The sequence below is a fragment of the Hemicordylus capensis genome, chromosome 5 (genome assembly GCF_027244095.1).
Source record: "Hemicordylus capensis ecotype Gifberg chromosome 5, rHemCap1.1.pri, whole genome shotgun sequence".
Lineage (NCBI taxonomy): Eukaryota > Metazoa > Chordata > Lepidosauria > Squamata > Cordylidae > Hemicordylus > Hemicordylus capensis.
The window spans coordinates 100568591-100587516 of NC_069661.1; the positions used below are offsets into that span (position 1 = coordinate 100568591).

The window sequence follows — 18926 nt, forward strand, 5'->3', positions numbered from 1 at the left end:
TTGCAGTTCTGCATTCACATGTAATGCAGGCTGAGCTCAACCTCGGGTTGTGGTGGCGAATCTCACAACAACCCGAAGGTACAAATTGGAGTTTGGAAAGTGCAAGCTTGGGTCACTCTCCAAGCAGAACTGAGGTTTGGACGGGGTGTCCTGCATTTAGAAATACAGGTTTGGCAACCTCTGGCCTCTTCAACTCTGGTTTTGTGTTATGTGCAAATGGGGCTTATATGATATGTTTTTGTGAACTATTGCCCTGGACTTATTTTAAAATAACGCTAAAATAAATGTTCTAGTGTTTTTAAGGCTCTTTGTTGCCTTTGTTGCAAGTGACTTGCAACAGAGTAAGATAGCTGCCCTGCTAGCAATTAAGCCTAATGGAATTCTTTTAACTTAACTTGAAATTCACACAGATGGCTCACCTAGGCAGCATCCTCCCCAAATTGGAAACCTCTTCCCCTTTCCTTACTATGTAAAACATCTCCTGTCCCTTTATCACTGGCCCAGTCTTGTTCCCTGCCTGTCCAACAGGAAAAAATGGTATGTAAATGGAAAAGTGGTATATAAATATTTGTTGTAACAGTAGAAACACCTCAGGAAGACTGAGGGAAGGACACAAGTAGTTTCTACCACTTCCTTGTAGGAAGGTTCTCCTGCTGCTGGCTGCTGCTTGAATCATAGCTTATTTTTCTCTCCTTTGTAATTAAAAAATGTGTCTCATTTCTGGAGGGGAGTGTGGGAGAACAACACTGAGTCACTGCCTGGGTTTGTCAAGCCAGTTGTTTTGCACTACACAGTCAAAACTAAGCTAAAGGGAGTTGCTGCTGGAGGCTCACAGCTATCCAGAACAATGCACCCGGCATGATACCTTTGGCTGACTGCGGGAGGATTTTAGGAGAAACACCAGAAGCTATTCTGTCAGCAGCTGTCCCTCACGGATGGCTCTCTTCTCTCACACTTATTTTGTTTTCCTGAAAGTAGTTGTAAGGATGAGCTGTGCCTGCTTCTAGGAGATTCTAACCTTCACAACAGTACCCACTCTCTCTTCACATCAGTGTCTACACATGAAAGGCCGCAGACATCTTGCCCTTCATCTCATTTTGCCTGCCACACATCAGGTTTCATGTAGAATTCTCTTCACACAGGGCCCAAGCAAATACATGGAGTTCAAACCTAGCATTTTGTCTTTCCAATTTTAGTATAGTATATGTGCTGCCGAAGCAAGCACTTTGTCTTTCCTCAGTATTCAGTGGCCTGTTGGATAAGTCTGGCAGCAAATAAAGACCTCATCCTGAATCTATGACCCTACGTACACTTATTCAGCTCAGTGTCCATCTCACATATTTGTTAGCTTCCATTTGTTAGCTTCACAAGCAGCTTCATGCCATAATGCTGGAATCGTTCTTCAGCTGCGATTGCAATTTGTTCTTTCAAACTATTTGTAACAATTGCAGCCTTGTTTAAATTGTATTGCTATTGAAACTGGACCAATTAGGCATTCAGCATTTCTATTTTCGAACATGCCAATATAGTATCTGAAAGATCACAGAATTAGAAGTAAATTAGCTATGAAATATTCAAAATGGTATGGATTTACATGCAATGGCAACATGCCAAATTAAGAGAAATTATTTGTCTTCAATTTTGGTAGATGTATTCTAGAATGAGAGAAATATCTATATTTTCCCCCTTCAGGCAAAAATCAAAATGGATATATATTTTGAAGGAAAAGGAAAGAATATACCAGATGGACAAACAATAACAACCACCCATCTCATTTCATTTTAGAGATTATGTGTTACTTGACATTTTAAAGTATTAAACACAAAATGATTGCTTGCAGCATCTATAAATATTTCTGGCCCACTCTGTTTCCATGGCAACTGTTCTAATTTATGCAGAGACCTTTGTAATTTTTTTTAAAAAGAAGAAATTAAGGGTAACAGTTGTATCTGTGATAAAATTGTTCTCATCTTGATCCTGGCATCTTTTTATAGAAGTGGAAAGTGTCAGAAAATAGCTCATGAAACATACTACACCACGATTCAAAACTATGTTTTAAAATGTGGGAGAAGCTATGTCTACTTAGGAACATAGGAAGCTGCCATATACTGAGTCAGACCATAGGTCCATCTCGCTCAGTATTGTCTACACTGACTGGCAGTGTCTTCTCCAAGGTTGCAGTCAGGAATCTCTCTCAGCCCTATCTTGAAGAAGCCAGGAAGGGATCTTGAAACCTTCTGCTCTTCCCAGAGCGGCTTCATCCCCTGAGGGGAATATCTTACAGTGCTCACACATCAAGTCTCCCATTCATATGTAACCAGGTCAGACCCTGCTTAGGTAAGGGGACAAGTCATGCTTGCTGCCACAAGACCAGCTCTCCTCTCCTTACATGCTCAGGCTCCATTTGCTGGAGCTAGGTTGCATTGTCTGGGTACACCACCCCCAGTCTGTTCATACAGACACCCCGAATACCTGAGAATAAGCTCTCTCATCCTGAGGAAGCTTGGTTATCTGCATTATCCTGCCAAGTAATACTTGGCACATGCGGTCCCAGCAATCACGTTTTTACATATCCTTGACAGAGGGTAACCCTTTCCTTACCTGCATATGTCGAGGTCAGGTCTCAGTTGCCTGGCTGCAGATACACAAAAACGCAATTGCTGGGACCGCGTGTGCTGAGATCCACCTGTACATTCAAACACTTTCATATGGGGGAAAAATAACCACGGCAACCTCCTTCACACAACATGAGAGGAGAGGTGGTCTTGTGGTAGGAAGCATGAATTGTCCCCTTTGCTAAGCAGGTGCTGCCCTGTTTGCATATGAATGGGAAAATGTGTGAGAACTGTAAGATATTCCCCTTAGGGGATGGGGGCACTCTGAGAAGAGCATTTGTATGCTTACATACATAAGGTCCCAGGTTCCCTCCCTGGCATCTCCAAGAAAGGGCTGAGAGAGACTCCTGTCTGCAACTTTGGAGAAGCTGCTGCCAGTCTGGGTAGACAATACTGAGCTAGATGGGCCAATGGTCTGACTCAGTATACAGCAGCTTCCTATATTCCTAAGTGAAAGCAAGGCTGATTCATTTCCCCTGACGTGCTAGCTTCCTTTCTGCAGAGAGGGTTTTTTGGGGTGGTGGGGGAGAGCAATGAGCCATGCAATCACTCCCCTGCAGCCTGAAATGGTAGAATCCTGGAGAAACTATGATTTGATCTTGCTTCATGGAATCCCAGTGGAGTCGAGGTTCTGTAAAACTCCGGATGAGCTAGATCAAAACAGAATACATACCAAGTAAATAAAAATCGCATTGCCAAGTGGGGATCCCTGGGCCAGGCCTGAAGCACACTAGCAGGGATGTTCAAGGAGCTCCACAGTTCAACCCAGTTGTCCAGCCTGCACATATACTACAAATAAGTATGTTGTTTATTCTCTGAGGCTATCAACATTCCAAAGACAGGCATTTTACTTAAGAGAAAAAAGACTTTTGTAATGTGAACATAAATGAAGACGTGTATTTACGGTGAAATTATTTCCTTAAATTAGGGTTTTCTTTCTACTGAAATCAAATTAGAGGATCTACTATTCCATTGCCTTTTCAGGCAGTTTGTGCAAACTGATGTATATTTCAGCCATAGCAAAGAGATCTCAAAAAGTCATCCAATTATTATGAGAAACCTCTGTGACTGTGGCTTTTCACAGAAAAAATAAGCATGGGCTGGGAAGTTGAAGCTTTTAATTAAAAAACCCAATCTGCATGTCTAATCCTAGAAACCATTGGCTGACATGGCCTGTGCATAACCTAAAAGGCACTGGAGCATTTGGAATCTTTCTTTTAGTTCAGCTCACAGTATATGCATTATTTTCATACTCTAGGCTAAGGATTTAGTTCCTCAGGTAGCTTTGCTCAGTTTGTATGCTTTCCACATGCATTTCTACAGTTGAGTTTTAGAAAGCCTGAAACCTGATTCCATATATTAACTGGAAAACAACCTTATCATTGACATTGTGAACCAGGCTGGCATTTTGAAATGCTATAAACATGCAAAAGATTACATGCCACTAGCATACTAAAATTACAGTATGCAGCTCTGTGGCGAAGAAACTGACCTGCGTATCAGAAAGTCTCCAGTTCAGATTTGGCTTCTGCCGTGAGTTCACTAGGGGGCCTTAGGCAAACCACTTTCAGCCACAGCACACACACCTGCAATATGAGGATAATAAAGGATTTCTCAGATAACATATGCAGTACTTTGAACATGGAGGAAAATGACTATAAATTTGCTATGGCATTATTGTCATTTTACCATAATGGAGGTGCAATATAGGGAAAGCTGTACCTTCTGAGTTTCCACTTGTCAAGTAGCCATTAAAAGCAAAGGACCCCTGCCAGGGAAATAAGTAGCAACCCTAGAATCGAAGAGCTTTGGATTTCAGTATCAATAGTACTTCACACAAAGTCTATTGCCCCACAACACAGCTTTCTTCCTCTGTGTTGATTATTATGTTTCCCAACATTTTTTTAATGAGAGGTCACATAGGAACATAGGAAACTGCCATATACGGAGTCAGCTATCTGGCTATGTATTGCCTACACTTATTGGCAGTGGCTTTCCCAGCCCCACCAAGAGATGCCAGAAACTGACCCTGGGACCTTCATGTAGATAATGAGGTCATTCACACAATTGAAAACTGTGTTCTACCAGGGTTTGGGAGCTGTGTGTACTCGCAATTTTTGATTGTGTGGAAGCAAGGGTAGAGGAAAACCTGGGTAGAGGTGATTGTGTGGAAGCAAGGTAGGAGAAAACCCTCTAACCTTGCTTTCACACAATCACTTCTACCCAGGTTTTCCTCTAACCTTGCTTCCACACAATCAAAAATTGCGAGTACACACAGCTCTCAAACCCTGGTAGAACATAGTTTTCGATTGTGTGAATGACCTCAATATGTTTTACCACTTAGCTACAGCTCTCGTCTTCCTTTATGCCTTTAAACTCTTACATAATTGATTAAATATTTACTTATATCATTTCTATCCCATCCATCCTCCAAGGAGCTCAGAGAATCTAGCCATTCACTGAGGCTAGTCCTGGGCATGTCTTGTTTGCCCTAGCCTCCAAAAAATGAGGTGCAAGACATGGGGCTTACGCGATAGGCTGCCGGGCTTGGAAGAGGCGTGACTGAACAGCCAGAGGTTACTCCTGCCCTTGAGCCCTGCAGTCAGAGTCTGTTGAGTGAGCTGGGAGAAACTCTGTGGCGTCTCCCTCAGACTGGGAGTAAAGAAGTGCAAACCGATTCAATATCAAACCAGTTTGCACTTGAACCAAGCTGGTTTGGATGTTCAACCTCAAACTGAACCTCTCAAAGAGAGTGATTTGGCACAGTGAAGAGCATTTTCCATCCTCCTAGCCAACTCTAGCACTTTTTCCAAGGTAGGTTTCAGCTCCAATAGCTGTTTTTCATGCAATTTGGAGCAGTTTGTTTTCATAACTATCTGATCCCTGATAATTTCATCAGTAAAGTTGGCAAACTCACAGGTTACAGTTAGGCACACAGTGCTGTGACCTACTGAACAATAGATTACTGCCCAAACTTTCGTCTCTGGGTGGTTAACAGTAAGATAAAACTATTATTATTATTATTATTATTATTACATTTATATCCCGCTCTTCCTCCAAGGAGCCCAGAGTGGTGTACTACATACCTTAGTTTCTCTTTCACAAAAACCCTGTGAAGTAGGTTAGGTTGAGAGAGAAATGACTGGCCCAGAGTCACCCAGCTAGTTTCATGGCTGAATGGGGATATGAACTCAGGTCTCCCCGGTCCTAGTCCATCACTCTAACCACTACACCACGCTGGCTCACATATAAAAATTTAAAAGAATTCAATTTAAAATCAACCACAAAATTAAAACCTACAAATTTTAAAAAGCTGAAAAAGCTTGGGTGAAAAGATGGTTTTTCAGATGTTTCTTAAAAATAGCCAGAGATGGGGAGGATTGTATCTTAGTAGGAATATAACTTGTAACGTTAAGCAATCACATTCAAAGTAGGGTTGAAATGATCATCTAAGACACAAAGAGCATCTTCATAAGGGTTGGCATCCCCTTCCAAGTTGGTAGGAAAGGGCAAATGAGTATATATTATTTGGCCTTCAGGGCCCAGGCAGTGAAGCAATATAGCCTTCTGCTTCTGGTGTAAAATCAAAGGTCTGTATAGTAGGGATGTGCAAACTGATTTGGATTTGTACCCAAATCTACCTGCTTTGGGCGATTTGTAGACAGAACAAAACACCCCTGTGCTAGCTGGCCAGATTCGGGTTCAAAACAAATCGCCCAGATTTTGGACCTGAAAATTTTGTAGATTCGGACCTCCATTTTGTGGCGATCTCTCTTGCTGTCTCCAATTTGTGTCAAGAAACCTTTTTGAAACCCCCGCCCTCCTAAGCTTCAGATTGGTGACTTACAGTGTGCAACGAATGGCTGGTGATTCTGGTGGAGATGAACTTCCAGTGCATCGACCTTTTGCACCAACTGTCCTAATGACCACTAGGGGCATTGGGAGTAGAGACAGTGAGTCAGGGTCTCCCTATCTGTCCCTACTCTATGACCCCTGAACTGACTCTGCAGCACTTCCTGTGCTGAGTCACAATCCTTCCTTTCCTCCTAGAGAGCAGATGGAAACATCTCTCGCTCTCCTTACCTATCCACTATGTAGTCCTTTAGATTAGAGATAGGCCTTTCCTATCTAAGTGTATTTAACCAATAAATATTTAGTGTTTAGTCATACAAAGATCTCCATGTGTTTTCTCTAAACAGCTGTAATATCCAAACCATCCTCTGCTACCTACTCTGTAACTGGAGTGTGTGCTCATTCCTTAGTGCTCTGCTGTTTTACCTATTGTGGGTAAAAATCAACAACCTCTAACAGATTCCCCCTTGGTTCCAGATTGACTTGTTTCCATTCCAATCTTGTGTTGCCAGGGTTGACTGACCCCGTATTGGCTAGGGGAAGTGTCAAAGATGGTACATGGGTGGGACGGAGAGTTCCAAGGAGGGATTCTCAATTGTACTTAAAGAGGCAGGCAGCCACCATTCTGCCTTTCTGCCTCATGGGAGAAGAAAGAGGGAGACAGAGAGCCAGAGGAGCTTTGCTTTGCCTTGCCTGCTTTGTGGATTCTCTGCTTTTTGTTCCTGCTTTCATGATTGAGGATGTTAATTTTGTTACACATTGACCAAACTAAGAGAAGCTAGAGCACAGCAATTGGTTACTGTCAAAGATTCCTGATTTTATATATTTGATGACATTTTAGACTTTGTTTCCATTATTTTCTTTTTACTGTGTATATTCTGCGTATATTGATGTTTGATCTAAGATCGTAAATAAACAACAACAACATGATTGAGGAAAAGAGAAGAGAATTTTTTTCACCCCCTTCCTGCTACTGAGAGGATCACTGCCTGCACCTGCTGTCTGTGCAAATCAGTTTGGGTACAAAATGATATGTACCCAAATCTGTTTATTTTGGGAGATTTGTGGACAAAACAAATCACCCCATTCTAGCTGGCCAGATTTGAACCCAAAACAAATCGGGGGTGATTTGATTCGGGTACAAATCGAATTTAAAAAATCATTTGTGCACATCCCTACTATATAGTGAGGAGGTAATTGAAGAAATAGGACCTCTATTGTTATCCATCCAGGATAGATAAGGAAAATGTACCTTCTGGACTTGGTACTATAATTAATATAAGTAAGATGGAAAATGCTTTCAAGGCAAAAGCAGAGGTGAAGAACATTTGGTTCAATCTAAAACATAGCACTGTAAGGAAGCTGCCTTTGTGTTATTAATACCATTGCACTCTTGAAATCTGGAATGGTAAAATGATCCCTAGGTTCCAAAGCACTCCACACTTCACTTTTTCACTCTGCTCATTTGGATGCTGTGCTACAATTACTTGACTATCTCTTCCAACACTTAGTTCTACCTCTGGCTATTTTTTAAATGCCAAACTGGATTGAGCCACTGTGAATAATTAATTGAAGCTATCTGTGTCTTACATGCTGGTCTACACAGTTCCTTGGGACATAATTGTTATAGGATTGACTGAGGAAGCCTTTGCCTCTTAATTAGCATGACAGATCTCTCTGGAATCAATTAAAATGTGTAAGTACAATAATTCTGTTACCAACAACCTTTGTGCAAATTGACAGCACTATTTAAATAAACATAATCAGCTTTCATTAAGTAATTAAATCACCAAGGTTGCACACCCAACTAATAGTAATTTTGCTGTTTTCAGTGGCATAAAACTGCTGAAGAAGAAGAACAACATCAAGAGACCAAAGATCCATCTAGCCCAGCATCCTGTTTTCAAGAGTAGCCAAACAGACATGAAAACAGTAGCCCACTTCTGGTGGTTTTCCCAAGCATCTATGATTTAGAAAAGGGATTCCTAGTCTTGGGTGCTTGTGGCCTTTGGTCATCACAAAAGAACATAGGACGTGGCCTTATACCAAGTGAGACCATTGGTCCATCTATGGATTGTCTATGCTGACTAGCAGTGGCTCTCCAAGGCTTCAGGCAGGAATCTTTCCCAGCCCTACCTGGAGAAGCCAGGAATTGAACCTAGGATGACAGATGTTCTACTACTGAGCTACAGCTGCATCTCCAAGAAAAGACTGCTGTCAAGGTATCATCTGAAAGTGGGACTACAGCCTGGAACATTATACTCTGAAGGATGATGTTCTAAGATGATGGGATGACAAGAGTTGTAGTCCAGCAAAATCTGCGGACCTAACTGAGAACCATGGTCCACCCATCCCACCCGATTCCATCATTTAAATGTTACTGGAGAAACATGGGATCCAGCCACAATGAAAGTCGGTGAAAGTCAGCTAGGTCTGGGGAAGCAAAAACACAAGTAAATTCTGGATCCAAAAGCACTCAAGTTCAAATAATGCCCATGCATGACATCCTTACAAAATATATGCTGCAACTGTGCATCATCCCTAGAATGTTTGAAAAGGAACACAGGCATTTTGGATTTGCAGCATGGAGTTGACCAGCCAAATTCCACATAGGCATGGTCTGTGGGCACATGATATAGCAACCTTGCTGGTTCTAAGCAGGTCTGGTCAGTGTCTGATTGGGAAACTGCCTGGAAACTCATGGTACCCATCTTTAGTTCCACCATGAATAAAGGGCAGGATACAGATGAAATTACTGGATTTTTTCACATATGCCCAATATATTTCAGCCAATTGACACCAATGGCAGCTTGCCTCCCAGGACTAATAGCAGCAGGTAAGGCAATTTTAATTGGGATTGTGCTGTGAGGAGAAAGGATTTAACCCCAATTTCACAGGGTACTAAGAGCAGAAATGCATTGCCCAAGATGCAATATGCAAGCAATGCAAATATGTTTGCATAAGACTACAGAGCACAGGTGCAATAGAAACATGCATACTCTTATGCATACTGTAAAAGAATTACAGTAGAAACTGAAGAATTAAGATACCAGAAAATTGGGTCAGTCTTTAGCAGATCATCTCCTGATTTAGCCAGTAATTGGAATCAGAGTCAAAATCCATGAGGATTCAACCATCTCAGTCTCAAACTGGAAGAAGATCTAAGGTAAACTTTGGTTTATATTAGCCAACATGGAAGAGAAAAAATGGTGCTGCCAATTTTCTTTGTTTAAAAAATCCCCACAGAACATACACAGTAGGGGTGTGCATGAATTTAAAACCATGTTTCGGTTCGAATTTGGACCAGATTTGAATTGAACCACATGTCCCCAACTGGTTCAGTTGAACTGACCATCCAGTCCTGTCTGTTTGACTGAACCAGTTCGGCAGTTCAAGGGGCCATGCTTGTAAAGGGGAATCCAGTGAGGATTCCCCTTTACAAACAAAGAGGTGGGGGAATAGTTTAAGGGGCGGGAGCAAGAGAAGTAGTTTAAAGGTCTTAACTGCTCAACATGGCTGCTGGTGCTTGCGCCCCTTGCTCAGTGATCCCCCGTCAGCAAGCCACCCACATGGCGGCATGGTTCTGGCCTCTGCACATCCTTGGAGGTGAGAACTGCACTGCTGCCACACAGCTGGCTTGCTGAAGGGGGATCGCCATGTGTTTAGGCTGTGCCAAGGGGTGTAGTGGCACCAGCAGCTGTTTGGCCAGTAAGAACTTGAAACTACTTATCTCACCACTGCCTGCTGCTGCCCTTTTGCTGCTGAACTAGTCTGCCCAAACTCAGCTTGGTTTGGTTCTATTGAGAACCAAACTGCCATGGTTTGGTTTGCGATTGAGCTGCCGAACTGGCCCGGTTTGAGGTGAACCAGTTTGGCATCAAATGGTTTGCACAGGTTTCACAGAATACAGACACTTTTCAGTTGATTTGTTCTGTACTCCCTACTCAGAAGCACACTTGGAGATTGCTCTTTCCCAGAACATCAGGACTGTGCTATATGCACTAAGAAGAGGATAGACTTAGGTCACTGGAATAAGAGAAAGGAAACTAAGAATAAGAGAGCAGTCACACACAGCATTAGAATGTTTTTAATCTATGAGAGGAAGTGGAGGAAAAGATAAAGGACTGTTTGAGAGATTTCCTTTACTAAAACTTAAATATTTAAGTTTAAATTTATAAGAGTACAGAAAACTAAGGAAGGAGGGAAATCTTCATTCCAAGCTCTAAGGCAGCTCATCTATCTATCTATCTATCTATCTATCTATCTATCTATCTATCTATCTATCTATCTATGGCATACCCATGGCTAATCCCATGCATGACAGCTAATCCCGTGCGTGGCAGCTCTTGTGAGAGTTCACAAGTAGAAACACTGTGGTGATTGGGTAGTGGGGATTCCATATGCAGATAGGGAGGAGGAGCCTGTGTTAAGGTCAGTTGGAATGCAACTGTTACTGGTTGGAAGATGTTCTTGATTGTAGAGGATATATATATGAATGAATGATAGTGGGCATGGTTCTGTGAAGAGAGGGGTTGTAAGGGAGAAAAAAGATCCTTCAGGAGAAGGAGACTGCAGGCAGGAAGGAAACAAGATGAACAAGATCTGTTAACTCAGGAAGCGGGGGAGAGAGAGAAAGAGAGAGAGAAGGGAGGGGAAGAAAAACAGGGGGGAAGTGAGTGTATGAGAGAGAAAGAGAGAGAAAGAAGGGAGGTTCGGGGAAGAGAGAAAGAAGGAAGGGTGAGGGACAGCCCCAAGCCTGTCAGCAGCCTGTGGGGAACGAACAGCCATGGTGGTGGTGGCCAAGGTCAAGGGCCTGGTCAACAAGGAAGGGCCTGGTCAACTGCTGCTGCTGCTCCTGTGTTGAGCAGGAGCAGGAGCAGGGCTCAGGTGAGTGTGGGCAGGTTACTGCTCCCAGGCAACTGTGATGTGTTATGCTGTGCCCCTGAGCCCACCCTTGATCATGCTCTTTGGCCATCCTTAATTACACCATTTAAAATATCAAAACCTGGAAGCTGCAATTGCAACTACATGGGACATTTGGTGGTGGTGGGCAAACTGTCTGCAAGGGAAGCTCATCCACCGTTACTGGTTTTCTCAGTGAGGAAACCTGGACTTTGAAGAACTGCTAGGCTGCACAGAGCACCTCCTGAAAACCAAAGTCCTAAATACATCACAATATAAATCACAAATTGGAAATAATATTTTAGCCAAGGTACATTGGTTTAAATAAAAGAAAAACCCTTCCTCTTAACACAGAATGAATATATACAGTGCTCATGTTCCCTGATGAGAACTTTAACCTCATACACAGAGGGAGGAAGTGTCTGTCTTGAAATGGGATTTCAAAACTGGTCCCCACTGTACTTTACTTAGAAGTGATCCCTATTGCAGAATGGCAGCAACATCTCCTAGCTGCCATTGTCCCCCACCCAAGAGATACTTCATCATCATATAATATTATTTCAAGGGAGAATTGTGTGAGAGAGAAATTACAACTTCTATCTGATGGCTGGCAGGAGTGTCACCAGTGAGTTTTGTGTCCCATGAAAAATAGCAAACTCACCCCACAATTTTTACCCTCTGTAAATTGGATGGGGGCAATTGGGACATTTCAACTCAGCCCTAAAACAAAACAAACAAAAAACAGTAAAGTATTCAATATTTTCTTTAAAACCCCAGTAAAGTATTTAGCATCTTCTTTGCCACACACTCGAGCCCAGATTTTGACTGAAATCTCTAGTCAATATTAAAATTCATGTCTTGCATATTCCAATGTTTATGCTTTTTCTACGCCATGGTTTGTCAACTAACTGTTGTTTGAACAAATTCAGATTCCCTGGATTCCGCAGGAAACTGCTGCAACTATTAACTGTGGTTTGTTCTGAATCACAAACAGAAGCTTTCAATCTCAGAGGATGACCCTGCTTCATGTACATAACACAAAACCATATTTTAACATTACATCTAATCTGGGTCATAGAGGAGGTATCTGATCTTAAAAAGGAAGACGTATTTTCTCATAATATTATTAACATAGACTGTCATGATCCAGGGCTAAAAGGGCAAAAGGTGAAATCTTGAGCTATCAGTATTTTGCTACTCTTATCTAGTGTCAGGTTTTAGTGGTGAGTCCGAACCGGTCCGGCGGCCATTCTAAGGAATGGCCGAACTGCCGGACCGGTTCGGCTCTTGGTGGTCCGGGTCCGGGTGGGGGGTATGACTTTAAGGGCGGGAGGGCTTGCTTACCCCTCCCGCCTCTTCGGCCCCCTCCAGCGCCCGTATTTAACTTAAAAGCGGGGCGCTGGAAACCAGCCGCCCCCGCCGCCGCTACCGCCGCCCCCCCGAGCAGATTAACAATTAAGGGTGCCCCTGCCGTCGCCCGCCCGCCAGCCAGCCAGCCAGCCCTCCCTCCCAGCTGCCCGCCCGCCCGAGTGTGTCCTTACCCAATGCTTGAAGTAAACGAGAGGAGCTACCAAACAGAGCTCCTCTCGTTAGCAAGGCCTCCAGAAGACTGAAGGCGCTTTGCGGGCGCTGGAGGGGGCCGAAGAGGCGGGAGGGGTAAGCAAGCCCTCCCGCCCTAAAAGAAAGGGCCCCCCGTCGGTGCCGGTCCGGACTGGGCCGGACCGTGCACATCCCTATCAGGTTTGCCTGTGAGATGAGTTAAATGGCTAATAAAGTGTAACAACAGGTTTAAAAACTAAAAAAAAGCAAGACATGTAAAAATAAAATCTTAATACTTACTACTTTAATTAACATCCTGTAATAGGCATGCAGTTAAGAGTAAACAGATCCATGTCTCTCTAGGTGCCTATATAGCTTAATGACACTGATGACCAGCTGATGTTCCTAGAACTTGACATGCTCATCCTCTGGCCAGCATTGGGGCTAACACCGCAAGGAGGGATGATAGAAACAGATGTTGCCACTAGCTAGCAAGAAGCACACTCAGGAAACTACATGGTGTGCTGTATCTTTTGGTTGTAGCTGTCTGATTTCTGTCTAGCATTGCCTATGACCGTGTGCTTTTTTTGCTTCCAGCCACTAGAAATACAAAGCTATTAAAAACTAGTTACTGACTAGGATTTTAGAGCAAGTCAGATACTTCAGGCACCAATCGTTTTTCAGACACAGATAAAAACTACGCATTCATTTATGTTGTAAACTGCCTCGAGACTTGATTATTGGCAGTATATATATATAATGGGCAACATTATCTTTATTTAAATAGAAATGCCTTTAGAGTGCTTCCAGGCAGCAGTGCAGAACTCCTTTCTATTGTTCCCAATGGAAAGGAGTGCCATGCTATGCCTGGAAGCACTTTAAAGGCATTCCACAGCAGCCCCATCACTACACTTCACACCATCTACACTACACACCAATGCCATTGAAGTTGTGCAGCAGTTGCAGTGGATCCTTAGCGCTGTCGGGAGACTGTGCAGAATGTCATCCACTAAATAGCTAGATTGACTGATAACATGCTAGACTGTATTATATACCCACTTGATCACTTTAATAGTATCAGGTACAATGGTGGGTTTATTTTATTTTATTTTTAAAAAATCTGTTCACTTTGTTTTCAAGAAGAATCTGGACAAATGTTCACATGTTCTATACCCACTTGATCACTTTAATACTATCAGGTACAATGGTGGGTTTATTTTTTTGGGTTTTTAAAAAAAAATCTGTTCACTTTGTTTTCAAGAAGAATCTGGACAAATGTTCACAGGGCAGCATTCTTGACTTAACAGACTCTCCCAACCCTTTCAAAGACAAGCATATTCACATAGCTAGTGAAGGCCCACTGTCCATTGCTCTAGCCTTGGTGAGTTCATTCTCCTGATTATCTTCCAGGCCTGCAAGCAGCTACCATTGGCTATGCGAAACAAGAATATTTGTTGTTGTTTTTAATTTTGGTATTGTTGGTATTATTTAAAGAATGCTGCATAAGATCCAAGACTTTTGTTTCTGCTGACATTAGTGCAGTGCATAAGGATGCATCGGATATTCCTAATTAGGAATATCCAGCAGGATCTCTCTTCTTGAGAGCACAGCCTTAGAATATATGGATTATCCCTCCAACTTTATATGAGCCCACATATTCCCTGAAATAGTAATGGCCTCAGGTCTAGGCCTACTATAGTCATGGCCTGAGGACTAGAAAGAGAATAGAAGAAATGGAAGGGCCCTCACAAAAATCAATGAACATTATTGTGGAGGAATGCAGCTTTCAACGATGACAGAGTATTCGGAAAAGAATGTTACATTTTCAAAATCCTTCCCACGGTTCTCTGCCTCAGAATTGGAGAGAGAAATTACTATATCAAGTGTAGATAATTGCATTTTACTTCGCTCTGTTTAGAAATTGCCTTGCTATGTTGACATCGGCACCCTGGGAGAACAACCACACTCTGCTGAACTTGCACTAGATTTGGTTCTGTGTGTCAGCTTTGCCTGAATCTACTTATCTGCAGTAAACCGAACAGCTAACAGAACTGAAATTACATTCAGAGACTTATTTATAGGGTCAAATAAAAAATTTCTGGGCTTGCTGGCCTTAATGAACGAAAGATGGGTGATCCTTAGGGAATATCTGTGGAAATAGTGGCTTGTAAAACTGGTCCCATTCTTCTTAGACGTTGCTTTTGCTGTAACCTAAGCTCTGGTCAGATGTCATGCTGTACATACAGATGGCATGTATTGTAAATGAATTGTTCCTATGTATGTATGATGTGCATAATTATGAACACACCATATCTGCCTAAAATGTTGTCAGCCCAACTATGATTAATCTATTGCATCTACCCTTCCAACCTTGCAGGTTTTCACTTATGCCCTGGGGCTACATTTCCTATTTGGCACTGACCTGCACATGTCCTCCTCATCTCCTGCAAAACTTATGACAGAAAGGTACAAAAGTGCTGTACATTTGCTCTGCATTATGAACCATGGCTGCAGAAAATCAGAAAAGGAATTATTCAGTACATCCTCACCCATTCCCTCTCTGAAACCCTGCCGTCAGCAGGAGTAACAAAACAAAAGTGTTTGGTGAATCCTGGAGCTCTGCAGAAGTACAGAAAGCACTTGTGAGGGAAACTGTTGCAACAAATGCGCTCTCCAGTTGCTCTCTGAGATGATGAAAGAGTGCAGCTACATTGGAGATGCACACTGCAGCAGCAGGATGAAAGAACCTCAGTGCAGCTTCAGAAACATACATTTTAGTCACTGTGCCATTGCTTCAATCACTTGCAAATTTTATTGCTGTTGTCTTCTATTTGTGTGTCTGTCATGTTTTATTGTTGCGTTTATCGTAAGCTGTCCCAAGCAGCAGTGTACTGGATGAGGGAGGGGGTAAAATGTTTTAAATACATACACACATAATACAATGCATCTCATACAGCTGAACATCATTGATTATGAATCACTGATTATGATTCCCCCCCACCCCGGGGTAAATGGAAGCATCTGATCAGATGAAACTTGAAGCAGGTGCTGCTGCTGCCTTGGAAGACGTTATGGGGCAATCCCAGACCTAAATAATGATGCAACAAAAATGGCAAGAGTGGATATTAGGGATCTTGAGATTAGCAGCACCATTTTTACCTGGGGGTGGTGAGTTAATTTTTATGTAGCAGTAATTCTAATTTGCTTGTTGCTATTTTTCTTTTTAAAACAATGTTAGTCAAGCATTGTGTAAATGATCATTACTGCAAGGAAAATGTCCTGTACTTTCTGATGAACTTGTAAGCTATACTTGTAAATTTTTCAGGATGCCCTGCAGAAATGTATAAATAAGCTTTAGTATGTATATTACTATTCAGAAAACTATATATCTTAGGTATCTGATTATTTCTGCATCAAAGCTATGCAAAAGGCACAAGACTATTCGCTTGCATGTTCTGTGCAGTATAATGTAGAGTTTTCCACAAACATCAAATATAAAACACAACAGTAATAACAGAACACCTGATGAGGCTTCCTCAACTGATTTCATTCATTACTGCAGGTATTTTAAAGAAATCACTTACAAAAAGATATCTGCCATTTTCATCTGCTTTACCAAATGTTCATTTCAAAATACGCACATGAACATTTCTGTTTCACTGTCATCTGCAGTACCCCAAGAATTCCATTCCACATTCTCTGCTGCTGTCACATGTAGAATGGATAATGAATGCATTAGGGATGTGCACAAACTGATTTTTTCGATTCCACTTGTACCCGAATTGAATCACCTCCCCCCCCCCCCACACACACACATTGGTTTTGGGTGCAAATCTGGCCAGCTAGCACAGGAGTGATTTGTTTTGTCCACAAATCTCCCGAAACAGGTAGATTCGGGTACTAATAATTTTGTACCCAAATCAATTAACACAGACAACAGGCACAGGCAGTGATTCTCTCCCCAGAAGGAAAAGGGTGAGAAAAAAATTCTCTTCTCTTTTCCTCAATCAGGAAAGCAGGAACAAACAGCAGAGAATACAATGTGGTATTCCCCCAGGCACAAGAGACACTTGGTATGAGTATCAGGGGAAGGGATCTTAGATCCACAGCAGATACATTTCTTAAAGTTCATCATGCCTGGCATAAACGCCACTGGCCACCACATTCTGTCCCAGCCAGGATCGGAGCTCCAAGGAGGGAAAAATTCCAAAAAACCAAAACACTAAGGAAAAACAACTATTAGGTGAAAATTAAGAAAGAAATGAAAAGAAATAAGAGAAGGAGAGAGAAAAACAACAAGGGGATAGCTAGATCCTGCTCATTGCCGAGCTGCAGACTCCACAATGTTCACTGAAGGGTGGACAAAGAAAGATTGAGGGGATGAGGAGTGGCTCAGCCGCATATAGTGGCTGGGGACGGGGTTCCTGCCCAACACAGGATAATTGAGCTTGTTAGGTTCCGATGAAGTCTCTGCGTAGGCGCATAGCCCATTTGTGTGGAAGACAGAGACCATGTCGAGGAAACCCAGTAACCCATGGGCTTGTGGTTTGTAGGGGAACTTTAAAGACATGCAGAGTTTAAAAGTTTGTTTTAAAAAATCAATCCATTGGCCAATTGCTCTGGGAGAAAAAGGTAGCTGCCACCCATTGGGGCACTACCACCCACCCCACTCTTCTGCTCCAGAACCCCCTTTTTTGCAATCCAATTTGGATTCAGATTAATTTGGGTCCGAATCAAATCCGGGGTGATTTGGGGGCAGATTCTGACCCAAAACAAATTGAGGGTGATTCAATTTGGGTACAAATCAAATTTAAAAAAAAAAAAAATTTGTGCACATCCCTAGCTCACATTGAGGTACTGGAGAAGATGGCTCATGCTTTGGAATGGAGAACAATGGCCAAACAATTTTTCAGCTTAACATCCTGGGTACTACCTTTTGCCCTCAATTCACCACAACATCATCTTTTTCATCCATTTCCACCAGCAAGTAAGGCTGTGAATCAATTATTTCACAATGGCGAATACATGATGGCATAATGGACATACTCTCACATTTTCACTCTGCTAGAAATTTTCAAAGATGCACAGAGAATGGTCCTCCCTCAGGGCCTTTACACAATGCTCAGTTCCTCTAAAATTCTTAGGGCCTTTCAACCAATCCCCTGCCTGTATTAACTGCATGCACAGTGGGAGAAGCAGAATCATACCAGATGGCCTTGTCCTTCAAAGTTAGTGCACCTGCCTTCCACACATCCAGGAATTGTGCATAAGAAGTTGTGTGTACATAAGGCTACCCCACATGACCAGAGATTCTAGATCGGTGGTTCTTAACTTGTGGCCCATGGACCCCTATGGGGTCTGTGAACTGGGTGCATAAAAAAAAAATGCTATTTTTCTTCAGTTTCCTCCCTCCTACTTTGAAATTTGTCTGTGTGAAAAAAGATTCTTGTTAATGTCATGTCTTAAGGTATTGTTTCACTTCAAACAAATGTAGGGGTGGCATGAGATGCTACTGTACATGGTAAGGTAACGTGCAGTCATCATTGTTGCCATGTTATGATCTCTAGAACAGTTATGATCTCTAGATCTCTAGAATAGTTTCCAGTTGATAGGAATTGTTTATATCGAGTCATAGTGAATTTTAAGGTTTTTTAAAAAATAGTCTTTTCAAGTGTTCATTATAATATTTTCATTCCTGACAAGTTATTATAATATTTTTATACTTGTGGGTGCACTATGTTAGATAGGCAATGAAATAGCATGTATTTATTTATAATTTTTTATTTATTCAGTATCTATATCGCCCTTCCAAAATGGCTCAGGACGGTTTACAGATAAAACAAAAACAGTTAAAATCAATCAACAATTAAAACAGAGATTTTAAAATACCATAAAATAAACATATGTATGTATGTATTTAACATATTTATATACCTCCCAAAACGCAAGTCTCTGGGCAGTTTACAACAATACAATAAAAATAACAAATAAAAAGTTGTATTTTATATTACAGTGTAA

At 42.0% G+C, this 18926-nt stretch overlaps 1 long non-coding RNA gene across 1 annotated transcript in view; it reads left to right on the plus strand.

The window, feature by feature from the left end:
- Nucleotides 1-18926, plus strand: part of LOC128325751 (uncharacterized) — a 54702-nt gene that overhangs the window by 26266 nt on the left and 9510 nt on the right. The window contains exon 2 of the long non-coding RNA XR_008307599.1: nucleotides 15286-16076. This is a non-coding gene — a long non-coding RNA (uncharacterized LOC128325751). The remainder of the gene's footprint in view (nucleotides 1-15285; nucleotides 16077-18926) is intronic.